Source organism: Battus philenor, unplaced genomic scaffold (genome assembly GCF_028537555.1).
Source record: "Battus philenor isolate CCGP_79_NKW_IND1 unplaced genomic scaffold, ilBatPhil1.0.hap1 SCAF_3, whole genome shotgun sequence".
NCBI classification, from domain to species: domain Eukaryota; kingdom Metazoa; phylum Arthropoda; class Insecta; order Lepidoptera; family Papilionidae; genus Battus; species Battus philenor.
This window is the reverse complement of record NW_027181693.1, coordinates 14,275,061-14,290,706: the sequence shown is the minus strand read 5'-3', so window position 1 is coordinate 14,290,706 and position 15,646 is coordinate 14,275,061. Positions and strand designations below refer to the sequence as shown.

At 35.1% G+C, this 15,646-nt stretch overlaps 1 long non-coding RNA gene across 1 annotated transcript in view; it reads left to right on the top strand.

Annotated features, from left to right (window-relative positions):
• LOC137927140 (uncharacterized) overlaps positions 1–11,415 on the top strand; it is an 84,332-nt gene extending 72,917 nt beyond the window's left edge. The window contains exon 4 of the long non-coding RNA XR_011107747.1: positions 11,378–11,415. This is a non-coding gene — a long non-coding RNA (uncharacterized lncRNA). The remainder of the gene's footprint in view (positions 1–11,377) is intronic.
• Positions 11,416–15,646: the final 4,231 nt, after the last annotated feature.

The window sequence follows — 15,646 nt, the reverse complement described above, 5'->3', positions numbered from 1 at the left end:
TCATGTTGACGTTAAGACCATGTTTGAGAGGAAACGGGAAAGACATTTTTCTTTTCTATCCCTAGCTTTTGAACGTCGATCAGAAAAAGAAAACGTTTAGAGATGTAATGAAACAAATAATAACATTGTCATAAAGTCAATTAAAATACAACTACATTTTTTCTAGTCTTGCAGAGTACTTAATAAAAAAAACTGGTATATTTTCTCTTCTTTTCTTTCATTCATTTCAATATCTGTCTTGCTACTCTTTCATTCAACGATTCGATCTATTTTTCTCTTCCACTCTAATTACCTTTCATCCATCCTCAATCACTGCAGGTCAGTCTATTTACAATTTGCAACAGCTCAGATTCAGTTCTTTTATTTTATCACAGTTACAATTTTATTTTTATTTACATCTAGTTTGATCTTTGCTATATTTTACTTCTAATTTAGAATAATGTAGAGCTGACACTCTACAACCATGCGTAACTCCCACAAGTGTTGTGTTGTTCCCACAATGCAACAATATTATACATAGGGTGCTGTGATCCGCATCCTATCCCGGTACGCCCACGCTGTTCGCTGTTTAGGAGCCCCTAAAAACGAATATATAATGTATTCACTTACTTTAAGAATTAACTCAAGTTTTTTTTTAATTATGTCGTCTTCGTGAATAATATGTTATATTAGTATAGTTCAAAAATAAATACTCTTCATATTTTATTTTAATATATTTTCACTGTTGAAACTCAGGGCTCCGTTCAACAATAAATTAGAGTTAATAAAATCCACGTTAAATATTACAAAGTAATTACAGAATTAGTTCAAACGTTAAATCTCATTACAATTTAAAGTGACTTTTAGTTCAGTTAAATTGTAATCTTTCGTCACGGTACAGTCCTCGACATAAATTGAAAACTAAAGTGTTCTGGCAAATACTTTAAGAAGTCTCCAACCTTATCTGAATGTGTTCAGGGGTTTGTGCTTGTTTTATTTTAATTAAACGCTTTTCGTGATAGTTGAAAGCGTCGCTCTTCTGTCTAGATAATTAAAATATATTTTTAAAGTAAATCTAACGAAAATAAATACACTTTCACATTTAGCGCTTTTCTTTGAATTTAAATTAATTAAAAAAACTAAGCGTTTCTACTAGCCTTAAGGGCTGTTAAGCACAACAAACATTATTATAGACTCTGTGTTTGGCACTAATCGGTGTAACATAACTCCTGAAGATGCCCCGTGGAGGTGTGAAACACGTGTTAAGTGATTTAACGGTGGCAGTTGTGTAATTCGCATTGTTTGCCGCATGCGCATTTATCAGCGGGCTGGCGGGCGGTGCACTTTGTTGCACGACTACCACAGCATGTGCGGAAGTGGCTAAATATTGGTCCTTTTCTTACTAAACATTATTATGTTTATATTTTAAGGACACGTGGATAAAATTACTAGTTTAGTGTTGCGTGTTTGAAGAAAGACGATTCGATTGAGGTTTTACTTCCAAAAATGATTCCTATATATTTATATACGAATGGGGGCGCTCCGTCTGAAGTCCCTTTCGCACGTCCCTCTAGCACAATATAAGAAAGGAATGCCGTATAAAATGCGCGTTCATTCCTTAGATTGTTGAGTGGTCCACCCTGCCCTTCAAATTTTCACTCCACACTCAGTACACAAACAACAACACAGATTTGACCAGGAAAGCCGCGTCTGCCTTATCCAACATCAGAGTGTCTAATACAGGATCGGAAACCCGAATGCCATAGTTTTTAGTATAGTACACGGACCCTTCCGTTCCGTGAACTCATTTATGCTGTAAAAGCCTAATGGCTAACAGCTAAAACATCACAGAAACAATACAATACAAAATGCGCGTTCGCGGGAAGCTGGCCCTCAGGAGTTGTCGAACTGCTTCTGTCTGCGGAGCTGGCGTAAAGGGATGAATTCCGTTAATATCTTCCACGTAAGCATAGGTTTCCAAAGAACTTATCATAAAGGCGGTAAACCTACTATCCAAAGTGATTATCCTGTTATTAATTCGTGAATAAATAGTATAAAACATTAAAAGTTTCATTTACAGTGATCATATATGTAAGTCATTATCATAATTTTCGCGGCCAATTTGAGAGAAACTGGAATTAAATTGAGCTTCCCTGTAAGGGTAAACGTCAACTCAGAGTCCCTTACGCGCCCGGATCTGAGAGTCCGTAATTAACTCTAACCGGTTTTTGTGATCACTTTGACAAAGCAACCTGATGCTGCAAATAAAGCAATTTAAATCCAAGCTTTACAATTACTTAAATCCCCTATAGACTACTCACACGTTATATTTTTCAAAAAAAAAAAATAATAGCTACAAAAGTTAAGATTCTTAAATTCTAAGCTACACTAAAGGTTAAAACTCATTTTAATATCATGCTATTATTCTGCTATTGCGATGTTAAATAAAAAAAAAAAACATTAGTATCAAAAAACGTACACCATAATAATGAATGTACAGGATAATAAATATTTAATGGCGGGCATGCCTACTTGGTAAAGCTCGCAGTCGTGCGGATGACAAACCGTAAACTAATCAAAGTCCACTAATTACGTAATCACATTTCGTCGCCTCGCATTTTGTAAATCAAAGCACGTAAATATCGAGCTTAACAAACGCCGCTACAGCGCTGTCACCTTCAAACGGATCTGTTAACGAAAAATAAACTCAATTACCAGTCATATACAGATTACTTTTATTTATAAACTCTTGAAATTTTTTTAGCAGTTTTAGCACGTACCGTTAAAACGTAGACTGTGTGAACAACGCATGACACGACGACGTTGCAATCATTAGCAGCAATTAAGCTAATAGCTCGATTAAAGTTATAAATAGCATGTGGTAGATAACGTTTAGCGTTTATCTCTATCGCTGTGTGCGCAGGACCTTACGTAATTGGCCGAGAATGGAGGACACGATAAGCGATAAACCGTCAGCAGAGGCCCAGGGTTGTACGCGGCATTACTTTCTTACGACTGAAGGTAGATAGTTAAGCTTATACATCGAAGTTAACTTATGCGGAGTAAAACATTGATATTAGGTTACTATATTAACCCTTAATTAGGCGCATAAGGAAAATCACTCAATTAGGCGCATGGGGTCTTAAATGACCCCAAATAAACATTGGGAAATGTGTATCAAAAAGGAATAAAACTTAATGGATTTTTATAGTAAATAATAAAGTTCTTTAATATACTTAACTTTAAGAAACAAATACTTACTATGACATTAAAAATATTTAAAAAAGACAAAAACAGTAAACCTCCCTTTAAACTAATTTTTTTGGCATAGCCGAGATCAACTTAAGAAATAAAGTTTATCCAGCCTCATCAGCGGAATCTTCTGTTCTGCATCCGACGCAGTAAATCCTTGAGTGTTGCTGACAAATAAATTTACGACACTTGAAACATTTTGTTGGCACTTTTTTGTCGTCCTTTCTAGGACATGATGAACAGCGCCCGCGCTTAGCTGTCGATTGATAAACCGCCTTGTTCACATTATAAACTTAATGGAGCCATTTTTTTGTTGTCGCTGGTACAGCACGTAGTTGTATGCGACGTTTTTGGTGATCTTCCACAAGTGCCGCAGCTATTTTCTTCAAGAAAATCCGTCTTGAATATGTCAAAGTCTTATCAGTGTTCGCTTTGTGTATGACAAATGCGTTGATGCCAGATATGTTTATACTCCAGGTAAATGTAAAATAATATTTTGTGCTCGGGTCCTCACTGCGTTCGATGGTAGTACTTTACACCATTTCACTTTCGGGCCATTTCTCTGAGTATGTCGAGATAAAAAATAATTATCTTCCGTTGATACAGAGATGTCTTGGATATGTTCAGACTCCTCAATTTCGCTTTCTGAATTATGAGCACTACCAGTGACAGCATCATTTAAAGTTTCGTCTTGCGAATCCGAACCAGCAACATCTTGCTCTTCATCAAGCACTTCATCCAGCCATTGCAATACTTGTTTGTCGTTAGGCATTTCAATTCAAAAAAAAAGAAAAAGCTTAGAAAAACTCAAAAATACATAAAGAAATCATACCGTATCAAAATACACACATACAAAGATAAATAGTAAACAATATACTAATATAAACACAAAAAAATCACAAAAGTAAAAACTTACCTTCGCCAAAAAATGGAACGTAACTGGGCGCATGGGGTCAGCTCTCTAAAGGACAGCGATGCATGCACATGCGTTAATGTTCTGGATGTGACTAATTTGCGTACCCCGGGGGGAGTGAGGAAGCTAGAAAGAGCGTTAGTACGCTCTGAAGACTATAAGCCATAATTTTTTGAATTTCAAGTGGCCCTGACCCCATGCGCCTAATTAAGGGTTAACAGACGAAAATTCACATTCACGACCTTAATGCATCTCGGTACCATCTAGCGAATATGTGTCTATCAGTGACAGCAATCTAGTGCGAAGTTTGCTGTGACTCTCACATGGGACGCCATAATACTCATATAGGTATAAATTAAAAGACATTTTTGTCATCTTATAACTCTTGTTTGTATATGTTAAATAAATGTATGGATTAATATAATTATTTCAGTATTGAAATGATTCATTCATGTCTGGATAACTGCTACTAATGTTTTTAAATATAACATTGTTTAAAATATTAAATGATTTTATTGTAATAACTTTTATGAACAGCTATACCCACGAGAGTATTTCCACAATGTAATATCGATGTTAAACGAATCGGAAACTTGAATCGGTTGATTTCTCGCGACGATTTCATCAAAGAATCGACCGGGGTAGATATCCGGTTGTACATGTAATGGTTGCCCTATTTCGTCGTTTACTGAACATCTAAAGCCTTACTTCGCATTCCCTTTAAAAGTTTTATACAGTTTGGTCATCTACATAACTTCTAATGTCCGTCATATTATTTTTTCTTTTAGCATCTCAATTTTTACATTTCTCACAGAACTATGCAGCCTGTTGATTTCCAAAGTAAACTTTTTTAAAATAAACAGATACCACAGCGGTCTATAGTCAAATTATTTTAAAAATATTATTTATCTGTATTTTTTTCGCATTGTTACAAAATATTTACGTTTAAATCTTTTAGTTCGTTAACTAACTTGACATAATTTTCTCAAAAAATTGAACACAATAGATAAATATAAAGTTCATCTCAAGTGTTATCAATTACCATTATTTATGATAATTACAGCCACTGCACGTCCACTTCTGGACATAGGCCTCCACCATTGATTTCCAAAATGATCGATTGGAAGCAGTCTGCGTCCACTGTCTTCAAACGACTTTAACAGGGTCGTTTGTCCACGTTAGGGGCGGATGTCCCACGCTACGTTTGCTGTCGTGTCCACTTATGAAGTAGATCTTAAAACCATAGCGGCCATCTGTTCTGCGCGCCGGTTACTTTTGTTCGTCTACTGATTTTCTCATTCGTTTTATTTATTATTATATCGATATCTGAAGCATTAAGAAGAACCAGAATACACATCACATTTATTGTACACCAGCAGCCGCCACACGTTTATTTCTCTGACAATTTATTATACGAGTCCTGTAGGAGATCGGCATCGAGTAAATACCAATGTCCCATCAAACTATTTCAATTAACGTATAAACTGCTACGCAGAAGATCGATAATTTTATAGATATGAACTTGTTCCGCAAAGCAAACTTATATGAGGAATCGGTGTCAACTCGTTTGGCACGCCCGATTGGCCTGTTTTTCTTGGAAATGTGCTTGTTTTTGTCTTTTTCGGCTCTCGCTCCGTATTAAAGGTTTTAATATTAGCTATAAAAGCATTTATTTATCTAGGCTATTTTGTTTGTCATACAGGAGGAAATGATGAAATAAAAAAGGCGACGTACGAATGGTAATGGGATGAAAAGGAATTAAAAAAATTGTGCGGAAAAAAGAGAGTGAGAAAATTGAGAAGGACGATAGAAGAGCGAGAAAATAAAATAAGTGAATAAAATCAAAACAAAAAAAACGACTCATATTAAGCCTTCAAAGGAGCTACTAATTTAATCAACCTTAGAGAAAAAATAACCAGCTTATCGTGTCTTCATTTCCAGTGCAAACCTTGTTAACATCGTTGTTTTCTCATGAGAATTATATTTTCAAAAGTAACTGAATTACGTTCCGTTCGACGCAGGTGCACTGCTTTTCTTGCCCGCGTAAATACACGCGCCAGCGGCAGCGAAGCTTTGTAAATAAGCAATTACTTAACTCAAATCCGCTCCGGTGAGCGCTTGCTTCATTTTAATCATAATTATATTGTGAACGAAAAGCAGCGGTATGATCATTAATTCTAATTATATCCTTTATCCTTTGATTCGTTTTATTAATACACGAAAGGAGATAATTACACTCGTATATTAGAATTTGAACAGTTTATGTACGTGGTAAAGTAGATGTGATAATGTCGGTAGTTGTATAGGTTTCAGTGTCCTCTTCGCTATCTCTCGATTCTCCGAGACCCGGCGCACTTATTGATTCAGAAAGATGTCTAATTAGACTCTGAACCTCATTAGCAAGCTCACAGTTTCTCAACTGGCCATGAAGAGGATAGTTCTCTTCTGGGGATTTGTCTACGAAATCGAATCAAGGATAAGGTCAGTAGGAGAATGCAAGTAATGGGGAACAAGAAGGAATGAAAGATATTGTGATGGAAATAAGGTAAGAATAAAATAAATTGAGATGTATGACAGTGAGTGAAGAATAAGGATGAAAAATCTGAAAAACTTATTTGTAAACAAAGACCCTGATTCCAACTAATTAGGGGTACGAAAGGCCTCCAATAGCGGGGCCTTAAAAAAGTAATGGGGAAAGCCCAGTGTATAAGCAAATTGAAGTGGCTCTTGGCATGCCAGAACAGATAGTTGTTAGGGCCTTAAAGTTATGGAATGGTCACCGCAGACTAGCAACCACAGCGTAGAGGATGTCTGAAAGGTACAATGCAAGAGGCTTGGACAACATTGTCAAGGTCACCGTTTGAGAACGTATATATTTTTAACATTACGTATTTTAAAGAGAATGCGTTGATTCTGTTATAATAATGTACGTATTAAAAATGTTTCATTATAAATATGTAACTATTGCCTGGGCATTTTCGGTTCCTAAATTGAATTTCATTCAAAGGGCCGTCGGTAGGTATTCTCACAATAAACCCATAGAAAGATATTTGTCCCAAATAACTTTCGTCAAAATCACTAAAGAGAATTCCATTTTCTTGATAGATACATCGCACAAAAGGTTTTTTCGTTAACCGTCCGCAAATAGTTATTGCGTTTGAAGTTTGCTGAACACGTTTTCGATAAGTTATTACTGACGGTAATTACTTTTGACGGATCAATTTCACCGGCACATTATATCACTGATATATTTTACATACTAGATGGATGGTAAATATTGGTAAAACTTTTTGAATGCGTGATATCAAGATGTTGAAACTAATGCTGTTGAAATTACCGAAAGAGCCTTCAAGGCTCCAATAATTAAACTATTGTGTGGTAAGGCCAATGTTACAGTGCTACCTAAAGCTTCATTATACATAAGTTAAGTATAGCATCTGCCTAATGAAACAGTAATTTTGTTAGTTGCAACGACTCACATAAACACAGTATTAAACACACTGACAAGACGAGGTAAGTTTCCGTTCCATCTTCGTGCGTAACTCAACAATGATGTCTTAATTTGAATTTAGTTTATCCTTCTGTTCATCTTCTGTTTAATAATAGAAATGATTCGGTGTCTCTCCTCGTCTTTGCGTTATATCCTTTGCGGAGAATCTTGACGTTTTTTTTAAAAAAAAACGTGTTACGTTTATACCTTCAGCTACTGTAGTATCGAACATGGTTCGCATCTAATCAGACCAGCGGACTGCAAACTCATGTTTACCGTCCATCGGTCACTCTAGTACAGGGCTTCTTAAACTTTTGTCATTCACGACCCCATTTATGATTGCGAGTTTCTTGACGACCCCATACAAACGTAAAAGAAAAATAAATTAATATTTTTTGATTTATTTATTATGTAACAATATACATTTGAAAATATTTAGTTTTAGAATTTGTTTTGAAACATACATAAATCTGAAATTAAAAATTGCACAAAAAATTATAAAATTGTCTTTATATTAGTTTAAAAACTTCTACCAATTAGCGTGTCTAGACGCTGCAAGTCCACTGTATTCCGCCAACTCTAGTGATGTTATAAAATGGTATATATAAATATTTGACATTAAAATCTCTCGACCCCAGAATTTTGCCACGCGACCCCTTTTGAGGTCGCGACCTATAGTTTAAGAAGCCCTGGTTTAGTACAATAATAAATATTATTGTTCTAGCAGCGTTTTAGCAAGTAGTACTCGAGTGTAGTTATAAAAGGCGATGTTGACTGTACCACCTCCGCTCAACTGTAAAAGCCACTAAGGGACACAATAGAAGAATGAAAGATTTTGTGAAGGACGTAATGAAAAGAAAGACAGAATTTGTGAGGAAAGAATGGAGAAAGAGCAGTAAAAATTAAACATTATTTACTTCCGTATTGTAACGTCCTCATCAAAGCAGAGGGATTGGGTATAAAAAAATGCATACATTTACCCTTCCATCTAACTGTGATCGTGTAGTCGTTACACGGTGATGTCGCAAAGCGTTATAAGCCACTTAGTGTAATCAAGACTAAGCGAGCGTTTCGCACTGATAACACAATTAACCTACACCGGAGCGGGTAATTGAAACCGGTTTAAGCTTAATGTGTTTTATACTCTCGTCGATAGCGGGAGCATTGATTGCTCGCTTTTAATGTTACGGTGATTTTTGCGCCCTTCGCTTCCTAAGTAAACTTTGTTCATTTTTATTATTAAAAATTACGTAGTAGCACAGTCTACCCGATTGTTATTTTGTTCAGAGAATTGTACACGTATTTAATATATATATATATAGCGTTAATATGAGATAAATATCTTTCTATGGTTTATTGTGAGATTTAGGGACCGAAAATGCCCAGGCAATAGTTTAGATATTTATAATGAAACATTTTTAATACGTACATTATTATAACATAATCAACGCATTCTCTTAAAAATACGTAATGTCAAAAATATATACGTCCTCATATTTAATGTTAGCCTTGTGAAGTTCCCAATTCTGAGACACAAGAGACACGAGTACATGACCTATCTGTAATCAACCATGCGGATCCATTTACACACGACATTTTTAAGTGTTCTTTTATAGTCTTTTCTATGTAAATTTATCAAAAAGGTTTTAATGCAAATCGTGTAGACTGAGCGTCTACAGAATTTTTATTCTGATATTAAGTTAGTACAGTGGGTTGTGTCCCAATAGTGGAAATATAATGGTATAAATAACATATTTATTATTTATCTTCCTTTAGATAGTAAACGCTTTATGAGGATGAATGTATAAATACACCACTATTAAAAACTTGGAAATAAATTTTTTCTCCGATGTTAAATTCCCCTTTTTGTGTTTATATAATGTTATTAAATATTTTATTTCTTTATATCCAACGACAATATTGAAAGAAGAACGAAATTGCGTACCTATTTAAATATAATAGTTTTGTTTACACTACGTTCATATTAATTTTATTTTGTGAGCGGAGTCTAAATATTGACATACCTTTTAGTACAAAAGAAATTACATTTATGAGTATATTTGTAGATGATAAATATTGTAAACAACGTCCAACATTGAAAATTTCGGTTTTAACAACATTATATCAGCGTAAAATGTTATATTGAAATGTACACTAGTATAAAAGTTTGGTACTTTATCTTATTATTTATATATTGGGGGGACGCGGAAAAATAATCTTGTTTCCGCGCATGTCGATGTTAGATAGTCATTTGGTAGTTCATTACGTACTTGAAAGACTTGTTTATTAGATGGCAAAAGGTTGTTGATAACGAAGGTGAAAATATTTTTGATTAAAAATAAAAACTTGTTAGAAAGGTAATCATGTGAATTTAACTTAAGAAAGCGACATTACTTTCCGGTCTTCCTAATATTTGGTGTATCGGGAATAAAATTAAAGTGTTGGATGAAATGAAGCAAAGAACATGTGGGGTGATAACCTTGGTTTTTTTATACCTTGTGCGTTGTTTCAGCATATTACAAAAACAGTATATAATGCTAAGAACAACCTTGCGATTGAAGTCATCATGATTATAATCTTTCTTTGGAAGCAATTGGTATTGTACATATACGTAGTATATAGTATCCGAGTTTCTTTCATTTACAAACGCTTGTTATTTATTCCTTGGCATCAAGATATCGCTATAGATGTGGACGCTTATTAACATGATTGTAATATTTATTGCAAAAAACTATTCATCAAAAGGTAATGAATTTTTAAGGTGGTTTTTGATCCTAAGCAAATGTAATTACTTGCAGTTACATATAACTAATTATAATTAACGCAAATTATACCATTTTACAATGTAAATATATCTACAGTTGGATATTAATGTTTTAAAATAGTTTTTAATTCTAATCTCTTTTTATATTGGTAATACGACATGAAAAAGAATATTTTTACAAATGTTTTCCTCTATTAGTTTTATCATTTGTGTCTGATATTTCTCGTACCAAGAAAATATTATAAATATTCGAAATAGATGCTTTTCTTTTTTCTACGAGATCGAATCATAAATGAAGAGATCAGATTAAGAACCAAAATCGCCGACGTACCTCAAGGAATTGCTTAAATAAAGTGGCAGTGGCCGGCCGTATCGCTCATGCAACTGATGGCTGTTTGAGCCGAAACGTTCTCCAGTGGCGACGACGATCACCAGGTAGATAGACGACTTATTTAAGGCCACGGATATTTACAGCGAGAGACCGGTCATCTTTAGGATAGGCATATGTCTTGCAGTAGGCGTCCATCAGCTGAAAGTAATTAGAAAAAGCGTTTCTTAACACTTATTTAGATTATATTTACACATAAATTACACATGCTTCGGTAACTAACGATAGCACATGTAAAAATTTTAAAAAACTAGTAAAGTACATTTTGTTACATGATTATAAATGTACTGTGGCGTAGCATCACTATACGACGCTTATTTCAACCATACGACTTTATTTTCTGAACATAGGTTTCCTCCATTGATTTCCAATATAATCGGTTAGAAGCATCTCGAAGTGGTCTTCCGTATAAAGAAATAATAGTCGGTTAAGATAGTTTAAAAAAATATTAAAAACAAACACAACACGTGGTAAAGTGCAAGTCTCCCACAGGGCATTGGTGCAACCATGGTGCAGCTGCGATCTTTATACTTATAAAGGCTGCTTTAACAACGCTCATTAACCGTAGCGTAGTCGCTAACATTGTTACAGAGCGACCCAGATCCGGGCTAATTGGCGTGCAACCTGCCGCTACGCCGTAGCGAACGTAAGCGAGCTACGCGCTACGTATGTTGTATGATTCGATTTGCTATATTTTATTATATTATTTGATTCCTATAAATATATAGGTATTCTCCTCGTATAAATATCATCAGTTTAAGAATCTTTTGAATTTCGTAAGATTACAATATTAATAATTTAAGGCTACTGAATATCAAACGATATACGACGGTTCTACTAGTCTGCTAGGTAAATTTGTGACTGTTGTGGCTGTTGTGACTGAATGTTTGAAATAAATTGTGTTTTTATTTTTGTTTACATATACGTATTATCCAAGTAAACAATAATATATATTATTATTTGCTTACTGTAGCTGAATAATTTAAAATAATAAAATAAAATGTAGTAGTTATGTGATGTAAGAGCTCTTAAAAATGGACTCTAAAGACGCCTCATAATTCAAGCGAGTTGTATGAAATGCCATAACAGTACATACAATTATAATATTTTTTATACGAATACGTAAATGGTAGGTGATATTATATTAAGATTTTAAATTAATGGAACAAAGGCAGAAGCTGTGTATAAATCTTTTCATGAAGCCTTTTGATGAAAAATGAGGATAATAGAGACTTAAAAGATTCTATACCTATAGCCAATCAAACTGTATATGCAAATTAATTTCTTTAATAATCGAGCAGTGGTAGCTCAGCGGTAGACGACTGAGACTTAGGTCGATAGGTCGAGTGTTCGAATTCACGCTTTGGGCATGAATTATGTAGGATGGCCTCACAAATAAGTTTCCAGAGGATGGGCAGCAGTATCTGCGTAACATAATATCACAATGCGATCGCCAACTCGCCTGCTAAGCTTGGTGATTACGATACCCCCCTTCCCTCCCCCAATATCTTTGGCGAGGCCTACAAGCATCAAAAAACATCGTGTAGACACTAAAATTTTCTAAAAATACGAACATAATACGTTTGTCGTTTGCGGATTCTTTCAATGCGTGATCGAATACGTTTCATAATATCTCTATGTTGACACAATGGAAAGCTTACGCCCCAATAGCGGGAAAATAGTCGCTAATAGTAAATATGAATCCTATAGAAGCTCGATAATAATTTTTTGCATGAATGAAGAAGCTTTTTCCGATGCAGGCTTTTATAATAAATGACTTTTTAAAATCATCGATAAAGTGAATACAGTTGCAATATGACAATTCATTGAACGAAAGCTTTGTTCAATTTTTGCGTACATTGTAACTTGCAATGATTTATTCAATAATTTTTGCATGTCTTGCTGTAATTATTCTCTGTTCTTGTACACTCATACTCACATACCATTAGTTTTCTTATAATCAGATTTACTAGGCGCTTAACGTCCGCGGCCTATTAATCCGGTAAAATAATAGTAAATGGCGACCCAAAAGAAACTCCCTGGAGAGCCGACGAACTTCTTATAGATTTCCAGCGTCTTGAGTAGACCTTGAAAAGGTCGCCTATCTACCTTGTGGGGGGATGTCTATGGTATATTCTCCATTCCATAAAGTTAAGGCCTCAGCAGGCATTTGTTTTTCGCGCTCTATGGTCTAACCACTGCTACTTCCCATCCGCTGGTCTACCCACTGCCACTTCCCCTCCGCTGGTCTACCCACTGGCACTTCCCATCCGCTGGTCTACCCACTGCCACTTCCCATCCGCTAGTCTACCCATTGACACTTCCCATCCGCTGGTCTATAACAGTTACTTTGGTTCGTCAAAGGATCTCTTTATTTTTAATACGTCTTGTAGTTATTTCGTAACTTGTAACAAAAGATATATTATAACACCAAGTACATGGCAACACATTAGTTATTAATGTCATTCCCGGTTGAAAAATTGTTCTATACACGGCTGTTCCAATTTGAAATATATCATTAAAATTTAATGAAAAATCGATTTCTTTTTTTAACGAGCTTTACTAAAAATCTGTAAAACCGTGTAAAAAACTGATGTAGACATTACATTGAACCATTTTGTTATCTGCAATTAAATGTTTACTGAACGTTATGATAAAAATTAAAAAAAAAATTATTGAGACGCAAAATAAATTCACTCGCTATAGTATGTAACCTTTATAAAACATTTAACCCACTTAAGCCGAGTCCTTTGTATGTAAGTAATGACAGCTCTTCTAACATAATAGCTTATGCTGAGTGCATAATGCTTTGTTTTGCTTGAAAGTAGACCACTTGTGTTTTCATACGTATTTTAATTAATTTTTTGTTACCACATACGCGATTATTTAAAAGCTTTGAAATACGAACCGATTGTTTTTTTATATTTTTAATTAATACGCTAAAGATAATTACAATTGCTCACATTTGATCAACATTGGACATGGCATAGTATTGTGAAGTTTGTCGAGTGGTCGCCGATAGACGCGGCGTGGATAGGCCTCCCGCTAGGAGGATTGTCGACATAATCAAGATGAAGTCAAGGTCGCGGGAAGTTATTATGGAATGCGAGCAGGACCGGTCATTGAGGCGACCAATGGGGGTGGCCTATATCTCGCTGTGGGCGTTGCGAAGCCATCAGAAGTTTCCATTTCTGAAGTCGAATTAAATATTTGAAGTCCTTGTGTAGATATACGTTTGGCCGAGGCGCATAGTTATCAAACAGTACAATAAATAAAAAAAATATATATTAATTTCAAGTAAGTTACAGGCGTTTATAAAACGACAAAAATAAAATTATTACTCTACCATCGCATCTATAAGGCAATTATGCGCCGAGAACAAGTGGCTAGAATCTCGGCAGTTGCTCTTTTCAAAAAGTCGAGAATATTAAATTACTTTTCATTACAAGATGTATTATATCTGCTGATCAGATGGAAATGTAGTTGATTTTTCGCGAGAATTTTCGTCATTCAAATACTTCTCAAGTTAAAATTAAGAAGGTTTTATTGACAAGTCAATATATATATATACTCGTATATACATATATTTAAAAATGATACCCATGTGAAGTTTGAGGATGTCATACTACAGCGTTGATTTTCAGCAAATTCCGGGTCGAGTGAGTCTTCGGCGGTTTGATTTTTGTAGCAACAGATTAAATATACTTTGATATACCATTCATATTCTTTTTAAACGGACAAGCTTAATGTAGGTCTTCGAAGATACTGGATGCTGGCATTTCCAGCTCGTTCTTTTTAAAGTCTGTAAAGGCCCAGCACCGGACGTCTTACGGTTGAAATAAAAGAAAATAAAATTTACAAATACAATGTTGTATAAAAATTTAGTTCCGCGAATACTCGTTGTTGTATACAGTATATTGTACTAAAGGCAGCTGCTACAGATGTTGCATTCAGAACTCCTGGCTATAATGTGAATACAAATAAATAAAAGCGTGGGAGCGATCGAGTTTACGCAAGTTTTGGTCGCTCCCAAGGATGACGTCATCGTGTTACATCACACGTCGCAATGTACTCGCTTTACTGCCCCGCTCCTTGTGTTGACATGGCCTTGCTATTGTAGATATGTCGAACAAGTTCAAACTGTACATCCAAAACTATTAGTTAGCTATCTATAGTACTTCTCGATGCATTAGTATCACGATCCATATCTAACCATCTTTTCCTATATAGTAAATAAATACGGGTAGGATATTATAATATGTACTACTAACAATGGGAACCCTTATTCAGGTACGTACTGCAGAACGGCTTAATCCTTACTGCGCTGATTTTTAGTAAGGCATAATACGATAGCATTGATGATGTTATACTTTCAGAATTTTGGAGATTGGACGTTGCACCTTTGTAAAAGTACAACAAATTCGTTGATTACTTTCTAAGTTACTTCAAACAATATGATGTTAATTTTATCCCAGATTTGTTATAACGAAAGGAATGATAGTATCAGCTTTTGTCGATGACTGGATTGTCAGATTTTTATAGAGATTAATTAGCGTGGGTGGCTTCCCGGCAGTAGGTACACCGACATAGTTACTCCTGAAGTCGTCCGATTCGGGGAGCAAAAGTCCCGGTCATCATAATAGGGGGGAGGGGGAGGGGGCTATGGCTTGCAGAGTGCGTCTATCGGCTAATATGATGATAATGATGATGAAGGTACACATAATATGATAAAGCCAAAGTAATATACATTTGTATTTTTGGTAATAAATGAGCAATCAATCTAGGATGCCAACCCTATGTACATACATAAGGACAAGGAATAAATTCATTTTAGCAGTAGCCGAGCCACAACGTGCACAT